General features: G+C 46.1%; 1 protein-coding gene across 1 annotated transcript in view; it reads left to right on the top strand.

Moving 5' to 3' along the window:
- Positions 1-23,516, top strand: part of LOC139059661 (alpha-tocopherol transfer protein-like) — an 88,399-nt gene continuing 64,883 nt past the window's right edge. The window contains exon 1 of the mRNA XM_070538085.1: positions 1-18. The gene's annotated coding sequence lies outside the window, so the exon portion shown is untranslated. The remainder of the gene's footprint in view (positions 19-23,516) is intronic.

The raw sequence follows: 23,516 nt of genomic DNA, 5'->3' as shown, positions 1-23,516 counted from the left end.
GTGCCTTTGTATGTGCAGGTTAGTGCAAAAAGATACGGTTTTCGTGGTGATTACCTTTGTCTAGTTGTGCTGCCGTGTCCACAAGTGCTGCTTGATTGTGTCTGCGACTGTTTTTCAATGGCATGCATACTTCTTAAGCTTTCAGGGGATGTAGAGGAAAACCCGGGGCCTATTTCTGAAGCCACCCTAAATGAAATTCTACAAACCCCAAAATATATTTTGGCCAAAGTTACTCAAATTCAAGAAAAACAAACTTCGTCTGAGGCAGGCATAGTGAAAATGCAAACAAGACTCGATTCCATCGAAGCAAAACTCGTGGTCCTAGAGAAATCCCAAATAAGGCTATCAAATATTGAGGCTACTATGAGTGATTGTCAGGCGGAAATCGCTGCACTAGCTAAACAAGTCGATGGCTTGGAAAATCAATCCCGGCGTAGCAACCTGATTGTAAGAGGTATACTGGAAGATGAGAATGAAAACGAAGAAACATTGCTGAGAAAAGTAAACGACGACGTTTTTGAGGCAAAACTCGGAGAGAAGCTAAGTACCAATGAGAGAATACACCGTCTTGGTAAGGTGAATCCGGGTAATCATCGTCCAGTTATCCTTAGGATTGGTGATTTTAGGGAAAAAACTAAGATTATGAATAATTGCTACAAGCTTAAAGGAGGGAAAATAAGCATTCCAGAGGACTATTCTAAATGAGTTCATGATATTCGGAAAAAACTCTGGAATACCACTGTTGACAAAAGGAAAAATGGGGCCAAGGTAAAATGGTATTCGATAAGATGAAGGTGAACAAAATTCTTTACGCCTGGGACGAAACTACGAAACAAAGGTACAAATGCCATACCCCTTCTGGGAGTGGCAATTGACGCAGGAGCAAAGGACCAAAACCGTTCAAAGTGATAAATGTGAATGCCAGAAGCATATTAAATAAACTTGTCGAATTAGAAAGCCTAACCATAGAACATGAACCTCACCTAAAGTAGTCACCGAAACTTGGCTGCACAAGGATGTACTCGACACTGAAGTCACCCCTCCTAACTATAAAATAGTAAGAAGGGATCGAGAAGACAGAGGGGGGGGGGGGGGAGTTGCGTTAATTATCAAAGGCAGCATAGCATTTTCTGTACTTCCAGATGTCAATGGCGTAGAAGCACTATGGGGCAAGATAAAATTAGATACACAAACAGTCTTCATTGGGGGTGTTTACAGGGCTCCAAATGCTCCGTTGGCCGTCCTGGTAAATCTACGAACATTTATGGACACTTACCTGCCTCAGGATAGTAGGACATTGTTACTTGGAGATTTCAACCTACCCGGCATTGACTGGTGTTCGCAATTACCTGGAACACGAGAAGTGCCTAGTTGTGAGCAGTTACTTGAACTGGCTTTTTGTCATAATTTAGTTCAAGTTGTGTCTGATTACACAAGGATATGTCCTACAACATCATCCATACTTGATTTAATTTTTGTTTCCGAACGAATACAAAGTTCTGTCTGCGAATGTGAAACGCTGGAGGGCTTGTCAGATCACAGGATGGTTTTGTTGTCATTAAAGGCATCACCAGATGTCATAAGTACTTCGTCCAAAAAAGGTTTCTTTAATTTTCATGACGCTGATGACGCTGCTGTGATAGACTGTCTTGGTTATTCATATTCAGATTTTATGCAGCTGTATGACTTAGGTGCTAGCACGGACCAACTATGGGAATTCTTTTCAGAATTAGCAGAACGGTGCCTCAATCACTTTATTCCTAAGAAAACTAAGCGCACGAATAAAAAGAATCCCTGGATAACCAGAGATATACTTCATCTCAAACGAAGACTTAAACGCAAACGTAAGGCTTACTCACCCAACCCAAACCCCGAAAATAAACTATGCATTCGCCGCATGAGTCAGGATTTAAAGAGACTTCTTAAGGAATCAAAAGACAGAGTCTATAATGTGACGCTCACAAAATTTCTTCGCGAGTCACCTGGCAAATTCTGGCGCTATATAAATCCGTCTAAAGTTCTGCACCCTGCTCAGACCGAGGATAACGCCCATAAGCGTGCCGAAGATTTTAATTTATATTTGTCATCTGTTTACATACGTGATAATGGTATACTGCCTCCTTTTAATGTTACACTGTGCCTTTGACGAAGATAGGTCCACCTATCGAAACGTTGGCCAGCCTGTCTGAGGTACTTCAACCCTGTTTAAAAAAGTTTATACCACAGTGTGCCATTCCATCTGCCAGCCCCTTTCTTCCTTTTAATGTTGACACTCAAAGACCTATTACTGATTTACAGATTGACGAGCAAGGTGTTCTAAATCTGCTATTACATATTGACATTAAGAAAAGCCAAGGTCCAGATCGTATCCCCAATGGGTTTTTATATAGATACGCTGAATAGATATCTAAATACTTGTCCAAAATTTTTCAGTCTTCTTTTAGTAGCGGATGCTTTCCAACTGATTGGAAGCGAGCAGAAGTTATACCGGTTCATAAAAGCGGAAATAATTCTGTTAGTAATTATCGCCCAATCTCGCTCACTAGTACAGTTTCAAAGTTACTTGAACACATCATATCCGAACACCTGCTCGGCTATCTCGACCAGCATGATGCCCTGTATTATCGTCAGCATGGCTTTCGAAAGGGACTGTCCACGATTACCCAACTGATAGAAATAGTTCATGACCTCGCATAAACAATAAATTCACGTGGTCAAACAGACATTATCTACCTTGACTTTGCAAAAGCATTTGATAAAGTTTCGCACCAAAAATTGTTATATAAGATTAATGCGGTCTTTAAAAATCAAACACTCACACAATGGTTTTCTGCGTATATATCCTCCCGTGAACAGTGTGTAACTGTTAGAGGTTGTCAGTCCAACATACTTCCCGTTGCTTCTGGTGTACCGCAAGGTAGCGTCTTAGGCCCACTCCTATTTTGATCTTTATTAATGATTTACAAAGTAACATTGATGTTCCATTAAGACTTTTTGCAGACGACTGTGTGATGTACAGTACCGTAAATACAGTTGATGATCAGATTAATTTAAATTTAAACCTGCAAAGAATAGTGAAATGGTGTAACGACTGGCAGATGGAGTTAAACTTTAAAAAGTGTGTGTTCATGTTAGTAACTAGAAAGAAAAATGTTCTTGATTACAATTATCAAATCAACGGTTATATGCTTGAAAGAGTCGATCAGTATAAATACCTAGGCATAACATTTACATCAGATCTACGATGGAATACCCACATTGAAATTGTCATTTCCAAAGCTTTTAAAACACTATGGTACCTGCGACGCACTATGCACAGTTTTACTCCGGATGTAAAGTGCTTCGCTTACAAAACCCTAGTCAGACCGATAATCGAATATGCTAAAGTAATATGGGATCCTTACACAGCAACTAATCGTCAAAAGCTTGACAGGATTCAGCGACTCGCTGGAAGGTTTATCTTTAATAAATGCCGCCGGAACCATTCTTCAACAGAACTCTGCCAACAACCCCAACTACCTATGCTAGAAACCAGAACCAGATATGAAAGACTAAAAACTCTTTACGTCATTATCAATAATTATCTTAAAATAAATAAATCAAATTACTTTGAGATCAAAACTAATGAAACATCAATGCATCGTCATAGTAAGTTTATCCTATTACCGACTATAAAAAAATAATTGTTTCAAGTTTAGTTATTTTCCCCGAACTTGTAGAGACTGGAACTCTCTTCCAGATGCTGCTGTTCGGTCGACATCATTAGCTGAATTCCTACGCCACTTAGATAATTTCATCTATGGCAATAGCATAGAGCGATGAGATCAGATTGCTGCTGTGTAATATTGCTGTTCTGATTTCTGAGTGATGCATTTTTGTTTTTGTTTATGTATGCATTTCACGAGATGATCTTTTTTTCCTTTAACTAATGTATAACTATGGTTTTCAATATGTTCTGTACTACTTATTTTACTGTTCAGTTCCGTTTTTTCCACTCCTGTTATAGCCCCTCAATGAGGCTGACAGAATTAATAAATGAAATGAAATGAAAAATGAAATGAAACTCTAAGCCACTTCGCTGGTATTTGCAAAGCATGCGGACTTGCCTTTATTTATGGAGAACGCAAAACTCGAAGATATCCTTTCAACAGAACTCAACATAGATGAAATGAATGAATTATTCGCAGCAGTCCTAATAGCAAAGCTGAAAAGGCAATACCCCAAGCATCGAACACTCTGCGAAAAAAAGCTAAACCGCTGGTGGACAACGGAGTGTATACTAGCAAAGAAACAGTAAAATATGGTTTGAGGTATCCTGAGAAGGTACCCACTTACAGTAACCTTATAAACTTCAAGCAGGCTAAAGCGAAAGATGTTCGGAGGCATGCTGAAAAGTCATCACGGCTAGAATATGTGTCCTCAGTTATTAGTTCCGTGACATTCAAAGAGCTGTGGGATCAGCTCAGGAAGTTGAGGGAGACTATTGATCATACGCAGTGCCTTTGCTCCCAGCTTCAGACATACAGACAAGTTGAGAAGGCTGCAGGCACAAGTTCACATACTAGTTGGAAACGTTTATAATGTTTCTAGCTCAGCGAAATACTTCGATGCATTTCTAAAGTAAAAACAGTCTGCAGAGAAAGAGAGATTTCACATTACAGGGACATCCCCCAGAGGAACAATAGAATGCTCCCGTAACGCTTCAAGCATTAAACAGGCCGCTATGCTGGCAAAAGAAGAACGCCAGTTGGCCATGACCACATTCATTATTCAATGCTTTCACTACCTTTCACTTGCATCTGTAAAAACTCTTCTAGAAGTTTTCCACAAACTATGGGATACAGGCAAAATACCAAAATCACGGGAAAATGCGTACTACCGTTCTTGAAAGCCGGAAAGCCATCTGCATTTTCAAGCAGCTACCGGCCCGTTGCCCTCACCAGCTGTTTAGCAATATCCAACGAAAGCATCGTAAATACAAGGCTGACATTCACTCTTCGAACACAAGGTATACTAGACCTTAACCAATGCGGTTATAAAAAGAACTGTTCAACATCTGATCACCTGGTGTGACTAGAACATGAAATACGGAATGCTTTTCTACATAAACAACACTGCTTTACAGCTTTCTTTGACCTGCAAAAAGCGTACGACACTACTTGGAGATTTGGCACATTAAGAGATCTGGCGCATATGGGGATCCGTGTAAAAATGCTCAAATGTCTAGTCGGCTTTATGTCTTATCGAACATTGCAAGTCCGCCTAAGAACAACGTTTTCACGCATATTCGTCTAGGAAAATGGTGTGCCATAGGGATGTACAGTAAGCACAACTCTGTTCGTGGTGTTCGTGGTTACATCTTCTCTCGTGCGTTCACTATGCAATGATGATCTCCAAATGGCGTGCGAGGATCGAACAAAGTAACCTGCGAACGACAAGTTCAAATCTCATTAAGTACACTCACACAATGGGCAACCAAAAACGGCTTTCGTTTCTGCACTGAAAGAACTGTCGCTGAGGTCTTTTCTCCAAAAAAGGGCTGATATCCAGACCCTGTCCTGAATATGCGCCAATGCGCCCTACCTTTAATAACGAAGACAAATTCGTATAGTATGATACAACTTAAAAAACAGCGGTTTGAAACCAAGGCACACCAAGTTATTCCGCCAGCCAATTACAAAAGCAACAAAATCGTCGTCATGCGGCCTTTTCAAAATGGCGTCGTACTTGACAGCTCCGGAGCGTCTGCTATTCTTGAAGAGTCTTTTCATCGGCGGAAGCTATCAGGTGTGCAACAGCCATAGACAAAGTGTATCGAGTATTACACATGAAACTTCACTGCCAACTGAAGTGAAACTTGACAATATTGTCAAGGTTGCGCTCGTTTTTTTCTCCTTTCTTGCCCCGTCTTCGCGTAGTTCAATCAGGAGTTAATATGCACCAACAAGCCCAGCTAAAAACCTTTCTTGACAATATGTAGTTGCACAGAAGCAAGACAGAATTTTCTACGTCATTGCAGTTCCTTCCTTTCCACCCTAATGCCAAGTCTCTTCGTATTGATCGTGCCTGTTGTATCAGCCGTTTCGGAATATTTGTTTAGGGACAAGTATTACTGATAGAGGATTCAACCTAAATTCACTTGAACCCATGTGTTCACCGCATTGTAAAATCCATACCGTTAAGGTCAGTCTATATACGTTTCATTGCAATTTTTCCTGGTTGTACATGACCATTGAAGAACCACTGTCGGCTTGCTGGCATGGTTTTCGAACTCGCCGCAGGCGTTGCGGGTGTCCTTTTGAGATAACGCAATTATCGAGCATTATTTAAGGCACATAATTTTCAGCTCCAGTTCATGAGCTCCGGACGCTGTGCAACGGTCAACGCTGTGCTTGAGGGCTGACTTGGCTGCTGATTCCGAGGACAGGTTCAATCCCAGATGCAGCGGCCTCGTTTCGATGGAGGCAAAACGCAAGGTGCCTGTATACTGTGTGACGTCAGAGGACGTTAAAGAACCCAAAGTGGTAGAAATTATTCCAGAGCCCGCCACTGAGCCGTCCCTCATTACCAATGTGTCGCTTTCGCCACTTATCCAATATCAATAAGCAAGGAGCTGTGCTACCCGCCGTGGTTGCTCAGTGGCTATGGTGTTGGGCTGCTGAGCACGAGGTCGCGGGATCGAATCCCGGCCACGGCGGCCGCATTTCGATGGGGGCGAAATGCGAAAACACCCGTGTACTTAGATTTAGGTGCACGTTAAAGAACCCCAGGTGGTCGAAATTTCCGGAGTCCTCTACTACGGCGTGCCTCATAATCAGAAAGTGGTTTTGGCACGTAAAACCCCATAATTTAATTTTTTTAAGGAGCTGTGCTGATGTTTTGAGGCCCCTGTGCAATTATTTTATGCCGAAATATACTGTCTTTGTACAGCATTAAGCAGAACCATCCTAATACATGTGTAACCGTCTTAATTTCGCAGGTCAAATGCGTGATCCACTCTTGTAGTACAGGGCAAGGAATTTATTTCGGTAACCTGAACATTAAATGGTGGATAATTTGTTTGAAATGTCTTGGGTGCCTGTCTAATTCATGCACTAGCCAAGCATTTCCTTACATTAAGCTCACACATGATGTTACTACAACCGCCAATGCAGCTAAGAAGCCGTGCACTGCGTGCCTCATAGACCATGTGCAGTTTCCGGAGGTTAAACACCACATACCATGCCATACATAACACTATGTGCAGACGTTCAGAGAAGCGGCAGATGTCAAAGGCGTATCAACCTTGACTAGCAAATACCATGGACAGAGTAGTGCAAACATAATTTTTGTACTGTTGCTCATTCGAAAATAGAGCTTCATGGAGTAAGACATTAGCAAAGATTTTGCGCCTACAAATGTAATTTATGCGGAGTACTGTAATATAGCAGTCCATGAGGCAATATTACCGGGTCATCGTTTCACCGTTGTTCGTGTATACTTAGTGTTGGAAGACATCTTTGAGACACAGACTAGCAGACGGACTTTGTGGTCATTTTTCAATTCAAACAATATGCGGTGTTCGGCTCGAGTGAACAGACCAAAGACCCAGTGGCTTCAGCGTGACAAAAGAGCATGCATAAGACTAGGACAACATACATCTATGAACAGATGCACAAACATGCAACGCATTCACAGTAAAACGCTTACTTCTCTCTCCTTCTGCCAGGTGTTAACTAGATCATTCATCGTTGGAGCCCATTGGGAGGGTTCGCGAGCAGATGCAGAACATGCCTGAGAATTATGGTTCAGTACTGCGCAAGGGTCAGGCTGCAGAGAGATGATTGTGGATGCACTGATCCATAGAAAATGGAAGTTCATGTCGAGACGACACATGAAGTTAGATCAGTTCATGTCTTGCCATGAAAGGCGAAATCCTGACTGAATGTAATCGACTTGCTGCCCATTGTCAATGTCGACTGATCAGAGAGGAATAGCTGAAACGTACATAGACCACAGTATTGCCGAAATCATTCCGAAAAAGAAAAGACAGTAGTGTCTTTGTCATACATCTCTATAGTCCTCCGAGCCAAAAAGAGGCGGACTTCCGCAAACTTTTTGCAGGAGCGAGCAAATTAGCCAAAACAAACCCCCTAGTGATTGTAGGAGATTTCAACGCCAAAGATCTCACCTGGGTTTACAAAAAAAACCAGACAAGACAGGCATACAAGTTAAGGAAGCAGCAGATATATACGGCTGCACCCTCATAACAGACGACAGTGCGCCAACCAGACTAAGTAACCGCATAAGCTCCAACACATGCCCCGACCTGACATACATCCGGGGAAGGCGGTATGGGAAGGCAGACAAGGCGGTATGGGAAAATCTGCTGGAGAATCTGGGCAGCGGTCACTACATCCTAAAAACGCACTTGGCAACCGGAAAAATAAAACGCAAAATTGGTACCACCAAGGTGACAGATTGGAATGCCTTCAGGAAGGAATGCGAAACTATAGAGGGAAATATCGAGTCCCAAGAAGGCTGGGGAGACAAGCTCAGGGGGATGCTCGACAAGTGCACCAAAGAAATAGAAAGAACAGAGGAAACATCTGAGGTGGACTCGCGACTAGTCAAGCTATGGGAGGCAAGACGCGGGCTCACTAAAAGATGGAAAAAACAAAGGCTAAACAGGAAGCTCAAAAAGAAAATCGCAGAGATAACCAAGGAGGTGGAGGAGGATGCGGCTCAGCTGACTAGGCAAGACTAGCAACAGTTTAGCGAGTCCCTACGGAACCCTTAGCACGGCAAAAATATGGCACATACTCAAGGCGCTCCTGGACCCAACAAAAACACAATCTGAAAACAATAAGGCCATACACCACCTGGTACACCAATTCGAGGGACCGGACTCGGAACCGCTAGAGCAGGTCAGGTTCAAATGTTTCGGACATGACAACCAGGTGGCCTACACACAATACAAAGGGAAAGAAAACGAGCTGCTGGACAGGCCAATCACAAAAGAAGAGGTGTATATGCGGCCATAAGAAGCGTAAAAAAGAATACAGCAGCGGGTGCGGACAAAATCAGAAATTCACTTATTTGAAACCTAGGGGACGAACTGGTGGAACAACTCACCATCTTCCTCAACCAACACTGGGCTGCAGAAACGGTACCAGAGGAATGGAAACACGCCGAGATTGTAATGATCCCCAAACCAGGCAAAAAGCTACACGTAACAAACTTAAGACCAACCCCCCTCACATCGTGCTTAGGCAAACTATATGAGAGGAGAGTAACAAAAAGACTACAGCATCATATGGAGGAAAACGTGCTTATGCCCCCATAATATGTTCAGTTTTAGGTCCAAGCTTTCGACACAGGATGTACTTCTCCAAATTCAACATGAGGCTCTCAGCAACATACCATACAACGAGAACACGTTTTAATGGCACTAGACATAAAAGGAGCTTTTGACAATGTCAGCCACGCGGCAATCCTGGAAGGCCTTAACAGCGTAGACTACGGGAAGAAAGTTCACGGATACGTCAAAGCCTTCCTCTCCAATAGAACAGCAACAATAGGTTTGGGAGAGATCCGATCGCAAAAATTCCGCATACAAAACAAGGGGACACCCCAAGGTTCAGTAATTTCCCCGATACTCTTTAATATCGCAATGATTGGCCTAGGGTATAAACTAAGCAAAATCGAAGGCATACAACATGCCATGTATGCAGATGACATCACCATCTGGGCCACATAGGCTCGCTGTGCCAAAAAAGAAAGCTATCTGCAAGAAGCAGCCACTTGCGTCGAAGAATATGTCGGGGAAAGAGGCCTTGAGTGCTCAATGGAGAAATCCGAGCTTTTGAGAATTACACGGGGCAAGAAAAGCAAAGAAAGTCTTACCATGCGGCTAAAGGGGCAGCCGATACCGGAAAGCAAACAAATCAGGATCCTTGGAATGTGGGTGCAATCCAACCAGCGCTGCACCCACACGCTGAAAACACTCAAGCAGTCAACAACCCAAATAGCGCGCATGATCACGTCGGTGTCACAAAAGAGATATGGGATGAAAGAAGGAGACACACTTAAGCTGGTTGGGAACCTGGTGGTCAGCAGGGTCGCATAATTACTCCCGTACTTCAACTGCACCAAACAGGAAAAACAAGAAGCAGACACCATTTTACGCAAAGCCTACAAAACAGCACTTCACCTGCCGAACAACACATCGACAGAGAAACTAATGGAACTTGGTTTAAGCAACACCGTCGAAGAACTAAAAAAAGCCCAAAGTATCGCACAGCTCATGAGACTCCAGCAGACCAAAACGGGAAGGGAACTGCTAATAGGGCTAGGCTTCGCGGAATCAACCAAAGAAAACCAAAAAACGGAGGGGATTCCTGATGAATATCCGAAAACATACACTGTTAGCCCCCTACCCAAAAACATGGGTCCAAACCTCCACATGGCGCGAAGGGACGCAAGGGCGAAATACGTCGAAAAGTACCTGGCCACAAAAAACACAACAGTATACACAGATGCTGCAGTATACGCCAAGCAAAGAGGAACAAACATAGTAAAGACAGCTGCGGTAGTAATAAGCCCGGACTACAAAGAGATTAGCAGCGCTTCAATGAAGGACTGCTCAGTAACGGAAGCTGAGGAAATAGCCGTAGCTCTAGCGGCAGTGGAGGGCTACCGATCCGAAAGGTCCTTAACAATAATCAGCGACTCGCAAGCTACGTGTCGGAATTAGATGAACGGCAAAATAGGACGCAGAGCGCTTCACATCCTCCGCTCCTGCAGGGCTAACAACAAAGTCAGGCATACAATTTTCTGGGTACCGGGACACGCTGGAATAGAAGGGAACCTAAGGGCGGACAAGCCAGCTCGAGAGCATAGAAACCGAGCGGCCACAAGAAGCCGAGAGACCACAAGGACCGACCCTGAGGAACCCATACCAGTCGACCTAAGCTACTCTGACATTCTGAATTAATATAAGGGGGTCCGAATCAAATACCCTTCACCCCACAAAAGCCTAAATCAGCAAGAAGCAACCTGTTGGAGGAGGCTCCAAACAGGAATGTACCCAAATTTAAACACACTGAGCAAGATGTTTCCCACCCAGTATAGAGACATTTGCCCCTGGTGCGGCGCCAAGCCCACCTTACATCTCATTTCATGGGGAAGCCTTCATAATCAAAAATTTCTTCAAATAAAAGACCCGAGTGCGGAGCAGTGGGAGAGGGTGCTCTCCAGCAGCGACTTGAAATTCCAGCGTGGACTAGTAAGGCACGCTCACCGAGTAGCCACCCTCAGTGGTGCCCTGGAATAGGGGCGTCGACCCTGCGCAGATAGGGAAGAAGACCGGGAAGACGGCCGACCACATCTGCCACCACTAATTTCTAAAGAATTAGAGCAAATAAAGTTTTTCCTCCTCCTCTTCAGAGAGGACGAAACACAAGTGTAGAAAGCGTAATTTTTCGCTATACTTTGATCCACTGTAGTGGGGATGGAACACACTAGAGTCTGGTCCTATGACGACCCCACTGATATTGACTCTGTGCTTCAGCCCCGAAAATACATTTGTCGACGTTTATCCACTTCTACTGATTGACTATATTGACTAAAGCACGGACTTCAGTTTTTCGCACACTAGTTGGCGAGCGAGGCCGCACGAACACTGCCTTTTGCTGTCCTGCCGAATTATGAAATTATATTTCTGACCAATTATAATGCTTCAATTATGATACAACCGTAACCTTTGCAAAAGAATTGAGCAACTTCGTAGTGAGACAAAACATCTCCAGCAGTGTCACGTCACACACTAGCAAAGTCAGCGTTCATTGTACGCTGCTGAAAAGAACTTGAGGAATGGGCTCCCTCAGCACTTGCCTATCTGGGCAAACAGCTGACAAACTGGCGCCCACAGGGACTCTCTAACTGGGCGTCCCAAGCAGCAACAGTTGCCACTTGTCCAGGAGCGCTGAGAAAATGTGGTTATCTACTAAAAATTATACACAGAGAGAAATATATACAAGCAGCTGTGTATATACAGCTGCTTGATAATGATGTTACGGTGAAGTGAAGGAAGACGTTGAATTGGACTAGAGAAAGACGAAGTCTGGCGGTTGCCTGAACGCCATATCCATCATTTGTAAATATAAGTTATTTTACACTCGTGGGCCTGCTTTCTTCCCGCAACATTTTGGTGGAAGGTGCGGGGTACAACCACGGAACTTCGCAGCGGACGTCATCTACCTGCTGCCACAATGGCAAATCAACCGACACAAGCGACAACGCCTCGGCAGCCCGTGCCCACGGTCATCCTCACTCACCCACGGGACCCGGGAACATTTTGTGGCACGGACAACGTCGACGTCGAGGACTGGCTTACGATGTACGAGCGAGTGTGCGACAACAACAGGTGGGATCCTACAATGATGCTTGCAAACGTAATATTTTATCTGAAGGGAACTGCGAAGCAATGGTATGACACACATGAAGCTGACCTAACGAGCTGGGATGTTTGCAAAGAAAAAATGCGAGACCTGTTTGGCAGACCTGTCGGTCGTCAGCTGGCAGCTAAAAAAGAACTTGCGTGCCGCGCTCAGACGTCCACAGAATCCTATGTCGTGTACATACAGGATGTGCTGGCCCTCTGTCGCAAGGCTGATGACAACATGACCGAGGCAGACAAGATTGGCCATATATTGAAAGGTATTGCAGACGATGCCTTCAATCTCTTGATGTGTAAGGATTGTGCCACTGTGGATGCAATTATTAAGGAGTGCCGGCGCTTCGAACAAGCGAAGGGCCGCCGCGTCACTCAAACTTTCGACCGGTTGCCCAATACCGCCGCGACATCTTCTTGCGAAGACCCGCCGCGGTTCGTTCAGCCCGCAGGACCGGAAGAAATAACGCGCATCGTTCGCCGTGAGCTTGAGGCCATGGCCCCGGCTCCCGTTCGTTCAGACTGTCGGGAAAGCGTACCCGCTATCTCCCTTATACAAGCGGTCGTTCGGGAGGAAATAGCAAGTTTGGGCATTCCATCTCTCTGCTCAGTCCGCCATACCAACACCTACCAAATTTCTCCGACCGCTCGCTCCCGGACGCAAAGCTTTCCACCACTCCGTCGCAACCCAGCTGAATGGCGCACAGCGGATGATAAACCCATCTGTTTTAATTGTTCCGGTATTGGACACATCGCCCGTCATTGCCGCAACCACTGGTCGTCGCCTCCTCGGTGGTCGTCTCCGAGTCACTACAGCCAAGTACCCAACAATCGCACTTTCTCGTCCTATACGCCGACTAGGAACATCAACGCCGACAGTGCTCCACCAAGATCCAGCCGCTCCCCGTCTCCGCAAGGTCGTAGGTCCCGTTCGCCTCTCGTTCACCGCTCTTCGTCCCCTTCTGCAACCGGTCGCTTCGCTTCGGGAAACTAGGCGGTGCAGCTCCCGGAGGTGAAGCTGCAACTCCGACCCGGTCCACAAATCCTCTATTGACCCTGCCTACATGTGGAAACCTGCTGGACATTGAAGTCGATGGCGTTCCTGTTAGATCTCTCGTTGATACAGGAGCGCAGCTTTCAGTTATGAGCGCTGCTCTCCGCAGCAGGCTCAAAAAGGTTCTGACCCCCGCCGTACCGTGCACCGTGCGAGTCGCCGATGGGAGTACGTCACCTGTCCTTGGAATGTGCACAGCACGTGTGACCATTGGGGGCCATTATACCGTTGTTCTATTTATCGTCCTTGAACACTGCCCACACGACCTAATTCTCGGCCTCGACTTCCTTTCGAAGCACTCTGCCCAAATTGACTGCTCCGCAGGTGTTGTACAGTTGGACCTGCCGCTTCCTGCCGACGCAACCACTTGTGCTCCACACCGCTTATGTGCTGCTGAATTTGCAAGGCTGTCTCCACAGGCTGCTACAAATGTCCTGCTGACGCCCTGTCCTCCCGTACCTGATGGCGAGTACGTCCTGTCGCCGCTTACTGACGTGGTTTTGTCGCGTAATATTGCCCTACCGAGCACCTTAATTCGGATCCGCGAAAACTGCGCTCGCGTGCCCATCCTCAATTTTGGGTTCTCGTCACATGTTTTGCCACACGGTATCGCCATAGCGCATATCACTCCTTTGGAAGAATTTCAGATTTCTTTTTTGACCTCTGAATCCTTCCTAAGTACGAACGGACCTTTGTCATCCACTCCTTCGTACTCGACGCCTGCGGACGATGTTTCTAAGATGATCGCCCCCGACCTTCCTTCCGAGCAAACAACAGCTCTTCGTCATCTCCTGTCATCTTATCGGGACATCATTGATTTGGACGACCGTCCACTTGGCCAGACATCTGTTGTCACGCATCGCATCAACACCGGTGACGCCAGCCCCATTCATAGGCGGCCATATCGTGTCTCGGCAACAGAAAGGGCCATCATACAGAAAGAAGTAGACAGGATGATGGACAAGGACATCATTGAACCCTCCAGTAGCCCGTGGGCATCACCGGTTGTCTTAGTAAAGAAAAAAGACAACTCGTGGCGCTTCTGCGTTCACTACCGTCACCTCAACCGGATTACAAAGAAGGATGTTTATCCCTTGCCTCGCATTGATGACGCTCTTGACTGCCTTCACGGATCCCAATACTTTTCATCAATTGACCTCCGCTCCGGCTATTGGCAGATTAGCGTCGATGAGATGGACCGCGAGAAAACCGCCTTTGTCACACCGGACGGTCTGTACCAATTTAAAGTCATGCCCTTTGGATTATGCAATGCGCCAGCTACATTCGAGCGCATGATGGACTCTCTCTTGCGCGGCTTGAAGTGGTCTACATGCCTGTGTTACCTCGACGATGTGATTGTGTTTTCGCCGAACTTTGAGAGCCACCTGCGGCGCCTCACAACCATACTCTCCGTGTTTCGCAGGGCTGGCCTTCAGCTAAACTCCTCCAAGTGTCATTTCGGTCGCCGTGAAATTAACATGCTTGGTCATCTCGTCAACGCCGCCGGAATCCAACCTGATCCACAGAAAGTTCACGCCGTGCGAAATTTTCCTGTACCTTGTTCAACGAACGATGTCCGTAGTTTTCTGGGCTTATGCTCTTATTTCCGGCGATTTGTGAAAAATTTTGCGGACATCGCTCACCCTCTCACTGACCTTCTTAAGAAAGACGCCTCTTTCTCTTGGGGACCGCTACAGGAGAAAGCCTTCTCTACCCTGATTGAGCGGCTTACCACTTCCCCCATTCTCTCCCACTTTGACCCTTCTGCGCCCACTGAAGTACGAACTGACGCGAGTGGTCATGGCATCGGCGCTGTCCTCGCTCAGCGTCAACAGGGCCAAGACCGTGTCATCGCTTACGCTAGCCGCCGCCTTTCCACGCCCGAGCGAAATTACTCCATTACTGAGAGAGAATGTCTCGCGCTCGTATGGGCGGTCGCGAAATTTCGACCGTACCTTTTCGGTCGGAGCTTCTGCGTTGTCACCGACCATCACGCCCTCTGCTGGCTCTCCTCTTTGAAGGACCCAACTGGACGACTTGCACGTTGGGCATTGCGCCTACAAGAATATACATTTTCTATTATATATAAGTCAGGACGCCTGCATAAAGACGCTGACTGCCTGTCCCGCAATCCCGTGGATCAACCGGACGATACCGATGCAGACTCGGACATCAGTATTCTGTCCCTCTCCGGCTTCCTCCACATTGGCGACGAGCAGCGCAAGGATCCTGTTCTTCGAACACTTATGGAACGCCTAAGCTCCTCGCCCACTGACCCGTCCCTTCGGATGTTCACCTTGCGCGATGGAACTTTATACCGTCGTAGCGTTCGTCCTGACGGCCCGGAGCTCCTCCTAGTCGTCCCCAAGCACCTTCGACTCACCGTGCTCCAGCAACTTCATGACGCTCCTACTGCTGGACATCTGGGCGTCACTCGTACTTACGACCACCTGCGGCGCCGCTTCTTCTGGCCTGGCATTTATCGCTCTGTGCGCCGTTATGTCGCTTCTTGCGACCTGTGTCAGCGCCGGAAGACGCCTGCTATGCCTCCCGCTGGTTTGCTTCAACCCATTGATATACCTACAGAGCCCTTCTTCCGTGTGGGCCTCGACCTCCTTGGTCCGTTTCCAATTTCCATCAAAGGAAACAAATGGATTGCTGTAGCAACCGATTATGCCACTAGATATGCCATCGCACGAGCCCTGCCAAGCAGCTGCGCTACAGATGTCGCCGACTTCTCACTAAAAGACGTCATCCTGCACCACGGCGCCCCTCGCCAGTTGCTGACGGATCGCGGCCGCTACTTTCTATCGAAGGTCGTTGATGATCTGCTCCGCTCCTGTTCTACAGAACATCGGATTGCTACCGCGTACCACCCTCAAACGAACGGCCTCACCGAGCGACTCAACCGCACACTCACTGAAATGCTCGCCATGTACGTTTCCAACGATCACCGCGACTGGGACGTCGCTTTACCATACGTCACTTTCGCATACAACTCGTCCCGTCACGACACTGCCGGATTTTCACCATTTTTCCTTTTGTACGGCCGCGACCCCACCTTGCCTTTTGACACGTTGCTACCTTCCGCAGTACAGTCACCCAGCACTGCTTACGCTCGCGATGCTATTGACTTAGCCGCCCAGGCCCGAGATGTCGCCCGTCATCGCCTCACAGTATCGCAAGCTTCTCAAAAGCGACGCTACGACCTTCGGCACCGAGACCACCATTTTTCACCTGGTTCCCTTGTCCTTCTCTGGACGCCTTCACGTCGTGTCGGCTTGTCGGAAAAATTACTGTCCCGTTTTTCTGGTCCGTACCAGATCTTACGCCAACTGTCCGACGTGACCTACGAGATCGCCCCACTCGGTCAGCCTTCCGTGCCTCCCAACTTAACCAGTGATGTTGTTCACGTCACCAGGCTCAAGCCCTATGTCCCCCCAATAAGTGAGGCTGTTTAACTTGCACCGGGACGGAGCTCCCCCACCGGGAGGGTGATGTTACGGTGAAGTGAAGGAAGACGTTGAATTGGACTAGAGAAAGACGAAGTCTGGCGGTTGCCTGAACGCCATATCCATCATTTGTAAATATAAGTTATTTTACACTCGTGGGCCTGCTTTCTTCCCGCAACAATATTTACAAGCAGCAGCCACAATTTGGGCAGAGTGGATCAATGTCGGGGTGGAGCATCTTCAGAAAGCCCCTAGAGGGGTAGGTCTGGAGCATGCGTAACGTGCTAGCTTGCTATCTGTTGAGCTTTCCACGAGGGAAGGGAAAACTCTGCCTATTCCCTCTGTAATGTAGTGAATGTTTTAGACGAATTAGGCTTTCTGAAGAGACACTAAATAATGCCAGTTTTACTGTTTCTACAATTGACTTGCTAACGCCCTGTGTCTGGCTCAGCAAAGCCCAAGTCGCTTTTGCGCCAATAAACTTAATTTACCTAACATGCATCAGTAGATTAGGCCATCGTTCGAGTTGCGATAAATAGTGCTGACAATGTTTCTGTGTTCATGATTATTGGATTCTAGTTCCGGTAGGGCCTTATTTGGCCAGGGAACGCCATGGTCATGATAACGAATTGCTAGTGCAATAACTTTTGTATGTAATTGGATTCTAAAAAAGTCCTAAAATATATGTCTCTTGACTTTATGGTCATAACTGTGGTGACGCATGTTGCCGTCACAAAAAGTGTGCGAATTACGACAATTTAAATAACTAAAATTGGCGGCGTTTGGAATTCTTACTGAATAAAAATAATGCCGCATCTGGTGCCCTGGAAGAAAAGCGCCCGCAGGCACGTGATGCACCTACTGTGGCAGCAGCAGCCTCCAATAAGATTGGGTTTCTAAAATCTGACACTTGCACAGCCTGTATATTGAGCTACGAATCAGCGGACAACAGAACCATTGGCAAAATTTCCTACTACGTCCAAATACGTGAGTCCATTAGGCAATCGCTCTATTAGATAAATGCTCGCAAAGATACTTCTTTGGTATTCCCTGTTACTTATACTTAATTACACTGGCCATGGGAATAGACAGACGATGGCAATACGTAGCTAGTTAACCTTGTTTCGAGCCCTTAGTTGTTTTGATTTTACTTTTGCTTATTTCGTTCTATACGACAAGAAACATGTCGACCATGTCGGAGTAGATGTGACTACATGACGCAAATAGATACGTAAAAGGCTATACTGAGGTACAGTGAATCTGGAGCTGAATATAGCAGCTAGAAACAACTTCAATTCCACTGTCGCAGCGGCAAAAATAACAAAAGAGAAGCATCCTGTTTATAGTACAGACGGCGGCTTGTTGACCTAAAGCACTGTCGACTGGGAGTTCATTAATTTCCATGGCCGTGGACCGTACCCCCCGCCGCCCGCAGCTGCCGAGAGGACAGAGGAATTGAGCAAACGTAGTGCCGTCGATGCACAATGCGAAAATTGCCACCCGCGTAACTTACTCGTGCGTCTGTATTAAAGAAGAAGAAAATGCCGGCAACAACAGCAAAAGAAGACGATACCAATGCTAGAGCTGAATCCCTTTCCCATCCCGTCTAACATTTATTCTACTACTCGCTCTTTCTTTTTTCACTGATTAGAGAGCTGGCTACAGTGCCATACTTTCGCGAAACTTTGATGCTTACGCAGACTAAAGCAAGCTGATTTCTCGTTGTTGGGCTTCTATAGCAAGTGAGGCTGCAGCAGCCGGCAGTGCGAGAAGGCGACCGGCTCTCAAAGTTTCGTGTTTTGTTTGCAACTGTGTGGAACAAGATGGGGCGGAAAACAATAGCCGCCTGTTAGCGCGCAGAACCGGCGTCACAGAGCCTGATTTCAAGCTGTGAGAGTAAGCTTGGCTCCTCCTTTGTGCGTGGGGAAATGATTTCCTTCTGTCCCTAAGATCGTTAGTTGTTTGTTGGACTGCTTGTCCAGCAGTCGCATTGCAGTGGAATGTAACGTTCAGCGCTAGAGGGCGACCGCCTTGCCTGATGCAAGTCTAGGCTCCTTTTGGACAGTCTGAGGCACTTATCTATGGAAAGCGATATGCAGGGAGCTCAGAAGATCAACATGATATTTTGTTGTCAAAGTCACAGTGGCGTATCTCGCTTGCCTAAATAGGCAACTATATTGTAGCACACAGGCGGTTATACGTATGCATTATAGCCGAGATCACGTGCTTCGGTGCACATCGACCGAGAGCAATAAGCATAACATAGTAACAAACACATAAAATGAAAGTTTGACTGAGTACGCCATACCGATATGTTCCGACCAAATGAGTACAGCTGTGAGAAACGCCACGGAGAAAAGGACACACATAGTTCGCCTAGTATTCGCTTGAAGTGCTTTCAAAATCCGGAATGAATCACCGTATCGTGCTTAATGGATTTTCTAGCAAGCAGATCTCTGGCGCGCATCGACAAGATCTGGCGAAAAACAGCCTTTCGGACTGCAATCTAAGATAATTGCAACAGCTTTGTTGCTCCTATCAGTTTGCTCTTGCTCCTGCGTCAATTAGAAATTAAAAATAATAAATGTCTAAAAAACATATGTTAATGCCACACCGAATTCTTGCAATAAATGAAGGTGAATGTTAGGTCATTATTACTGAAGAAGAGAAAAAAAATGGCCAGGCTTAGCTTGGTTAAGCCAAGAATGCGTTGCATATTGCGCGAGTTGGGGCCCAGCTTTTCCTCCGGTTGTCGTGACGTCACGTCACGTGGTTGCGCTAAAGGTCAATGGTGGCTGCCCGGCCGCGCCCAAGGGCTGAACTGAGTGATTGCAATATGCAACGCATAAAAATAGAAGCAACTTAATAACAAACATAGCAAACTTAAAAGAGAATAGACCCACATATGAGACGCGCAGCAATGAACAATGGCTCGTACCCTCAATGGTGGCTGCCCGGCCGCGCCCAAGGGCTGAACTGAGTGATTGCAACATGCAACGCATAAAAAACATATATCTTAGGTTCAATACACGGTGGGAAACATATAATGGTCTCATGAAGGAATACTAGGTAGCATGACTTTCCGACCCGTCTTTCGCGGACGTAGCTGGGGCCAAAGCCGAGATAAATAGAAGTTCACCACTATTCGTGCTATTTTATTACAGCGAAGTTGTTTATGGCTAGGGTTCCGCGCATTTCTGGCGTCAGTCAACGGATCTGTGTGAGCAAAAACTGTCATCAGCAGTGGCTGGTTGCCACTGCTCGCGCGTTCGTCGTCGTCGTCTTCATCCACAGCTGGCTCCGTTGCCGCTCATCAGGCGAACGCTTCCATATCCACTGCCCCTCCTTCTGCGAAGGAGCTGGCGGCACTGGCCCACTGCCAATCGGTGCTGTGATTTCGGCCTGAAATTCTTTGCGTGAATATATCGCGAAATGAAAACACGCATGTACCTGACGAATGTACAACACGACTGAACGCGGATGTGTAAAAATAAATGTGTGTGCGTACCTTTCGCTACAATGATCATTGATCAAAACAATAAATGTGTTCGCACCATTGTTCACAATTCTGTGTCACCTTTTCGTCTTGTGCTACACAGCTTCGAGGTCATCCACCTTCACAGAGTGGAATGGCTCATGATATTTTACTGTAGACAGATAATTGTTAAGAGTACATCACAATCGGTTCTGTAGTGTATCAACGCCTGTATCGCCTTCCATATAAAAAAGTAGTTATTATAGCCCGGTAACCTAAGCAAACTAATTATGACTAATTTTGGCTCAAGTATAACTGTAAATTAAAGGGGCTCTCACCAGGTATGACTATATTGAGCTGACAAGCGCAGCGCATGCAATGAGCGCTAACGATCCTGTTTGCTGAGTGTTATATCTCTACGCGCCGCGGAAAGAGCTTAAGAGACACTAAAGAGAAAAATGGTTTCTTCTGCATCAGTAAATTACCTCTCTATACCACCAAAAGCACCACTCTTACTACGATAAGACGCTTGGTAAGCCAGAGAAAGCACAAGAACGAAAGACCGGTGGCGAGGCCTCCTTGAAGTTCCCGCACCTGGTCGCTGTGACGTCATGGATTTTGATGGATTCTTCTAGGGCCTACTTACATATATAGGGGTACAGATTGACTACATCGGGTTCTAAAGGAACCAAATATTAAACGTTGCAAGTTTAGGAAACCTTTACTGTGTCAAGGTGGACCAAATGTGAAAAAATACTTTGGAGTCCCTGACGTGACACTTACGTACTGGCGTCGGGGTTTCAGCGCGAAATTCAAATACTGATACGCCGACCTCCATTTTCTCACCTAATAATCAAACTATTACTTTGAAATTTACTGCCTGCAGTGTTCTCAAACAATGCTTTATTAGTCTAAAGTAATTTGTTGTTTCGCTTTATTGTCCATTTAAATTTCAAATGAAAGCCGTTTGTCCTTCTCCTCGCGGCCGCTGCGCTCCCAGCCGGAGAGTTAACGTCGATTGCACAAGTGCATCTACGTTCATGGTGGTGCTGTGACGTCACTCACAGTGACACGTGACTTAGAGAATTATTCAAGGCAACATTAGTTATTTGTTAAGCGGTTGCTTCAGTAGAAGAACTAAAGTTTAGAGAAACAATAAAACATACAAACCGAATGTCTGGGTGTTTTTTGCTTTACTTCGTAACGTAGCTATAGAAATGTACTTTCGTTTCGCCTGCTTGTTCCCACGTCGTGCAGTCGAGCGCACAGAGAACGAAACTATGCCATTTTCTACCACGTTCCAGCGCCGCGATCACGGTCTTTCATCCTCTCGCGTCCGTCTCAGTGCTCGTGATTGCCGCACTGCTTAGACGTCTTAAACCTGTATGGACGAGACATATAAACGCCAAGAAAGAAATGTTTATTTTCTATCTAAATGTGCAAAACACATCAAGAATAAGCATAATCAACAAAAACCAAAAATATACTTGGCGGGAGATATTCAGCAATATGGGGTTGCAGGAAAGTGGAAGTGGGCTTCGCTCCAAGCTACCTAAGGCTCGTATGGACAGCTCTCACCCTACGTGAACCATAGGTGTACAGTGCTCAGCGAGTGAAGCGTGATACTCGGACCGTATGTTGGCCCGTGATTCTTGCGCCACCAGTGAGCGCTGGATGATAGCTGAGGGGGCTCAATTGTGCCATGGTGCGTCAAAATGACTCTCGCTTTCATGTGACAAGAAAAATGTGCATCAGCTCAATCTCCCCAGCATCCAACGGTGGCGCAGGAAGCTGCCGGCCGCCATGCTCTCTGAGTATCGCGTTTCAAATGCTGAGCACTGTACACTTCATTTGCTTTACATCACATGTGTAGGATCGCTGCAGCTGGATATATTGAATCGGCCTGTCCCCTCTCACCTGGCTTTCAGAAGACAGAGAGTCGCGTGCCAAACTTCTTCTTCGTTCAGTGTTCCTGCTCTAAACCAACAATTGACGCCTGCAGCCTATCATTCAGTGTTTCGCGAAGACATTTAGCTAGTAACTTCGTACTTAATGCTGAAACTCCACAAGAAAAAAATTATTTCTTGGTATCTTGCCCGTAGGCAGCACTCGAAAACCAAGGGTTAATGGAATGGACACGTAAGTAATTCTTTTCTTTACTACGTATTCCACGCTAGCCCAGAGAGGATTGTCTTTTGCGCCTCCTCAGGACGCGCTGTAGCGGACGACGGGCAGGATTCGCCATACACGGTCGCCATGCGGAGAAGGCCTGGTGATAGGCAGTTCTCGCCCTAACAAATTCCCGCTTGCGATACTTGCATGATACCCAGTGTTTTAGGACCACATAACCGTGTTTTAAAACACAATCAGCTGGCTATATTTTCCCTGCGGGCGAGGGGAGGAGTCCAGATAAAGTATTACAATCGGCCGCGCCCAACAAGTGGTGTGCTGCATGAAATCGTTGTAAGTGAAATGCTGGTACTATTGAATATCTGGCCAGAGCTAGTCTACGTTGCAGTCTCGGCCTTTGATCACCGCCAAAAATCTAATCAAACTCCTTACAGGTCTGACTGTCGAATTTAATTGCGTAATCGCGGCTTTATGGTAGATATGTTCGGCAAAATTTCCTTGGTCGAACGGGAAGAGCCATTTCAACATCAGGGATGTCACTTCTGACTTGGACGATTTCATTTTCAGGTTGTTTCTAAAGAAGAGCCTAGCATTAACATTCATTTCCTAGCAGGAGCAGAAACAGTACATATTTAATAGTTTAGAGAAATGGCGGCCACTTTTTGCTGGCGTGTATCTAAAATTTGAGCTGTGTGGGCTACTCATGTGCTCTGAATACAGTTACTTAATACTCGCTTTATTTCATTTTTTTTTGTTATACACGGCATTAAATTATTTTTTCTCGATATCCGTGGTAAACTATAGGGTGCACGGCGTTTATATTTCTTCAAAGTACGAAGCAATATTTCGAGGGTTGAGCGATAAATGTTTATTTTGTGTAGGACTTACAGCGTTTGTAGAGACATATTCATTCTAGCGTTCCAGGGTGTCATACTGCCGCTAATCGAAATATTTCCCCGACTCTTCAAACAG

This window comes from Dermacentor albipictus, chromosome 1 (genome assembly GCF_038994185.2).
Source record: "Dermacentor albipictus isolate Rhodes 1998 colony chromosome 1, USDA_Dalb.pri_finalv2, whole genome shotgun sequence".
NCBI lineage: Eukaryota > Metazoa > Arthropoda > Arachnida > Ixodida > Ixodidae > Dermacentor > Dermacentor albipictus.
The sequence above is the reverse complement of the archived record's forward strand: the minus strand, read 5'-3'. Positions and strand labels throughout refer to the sequence as shown.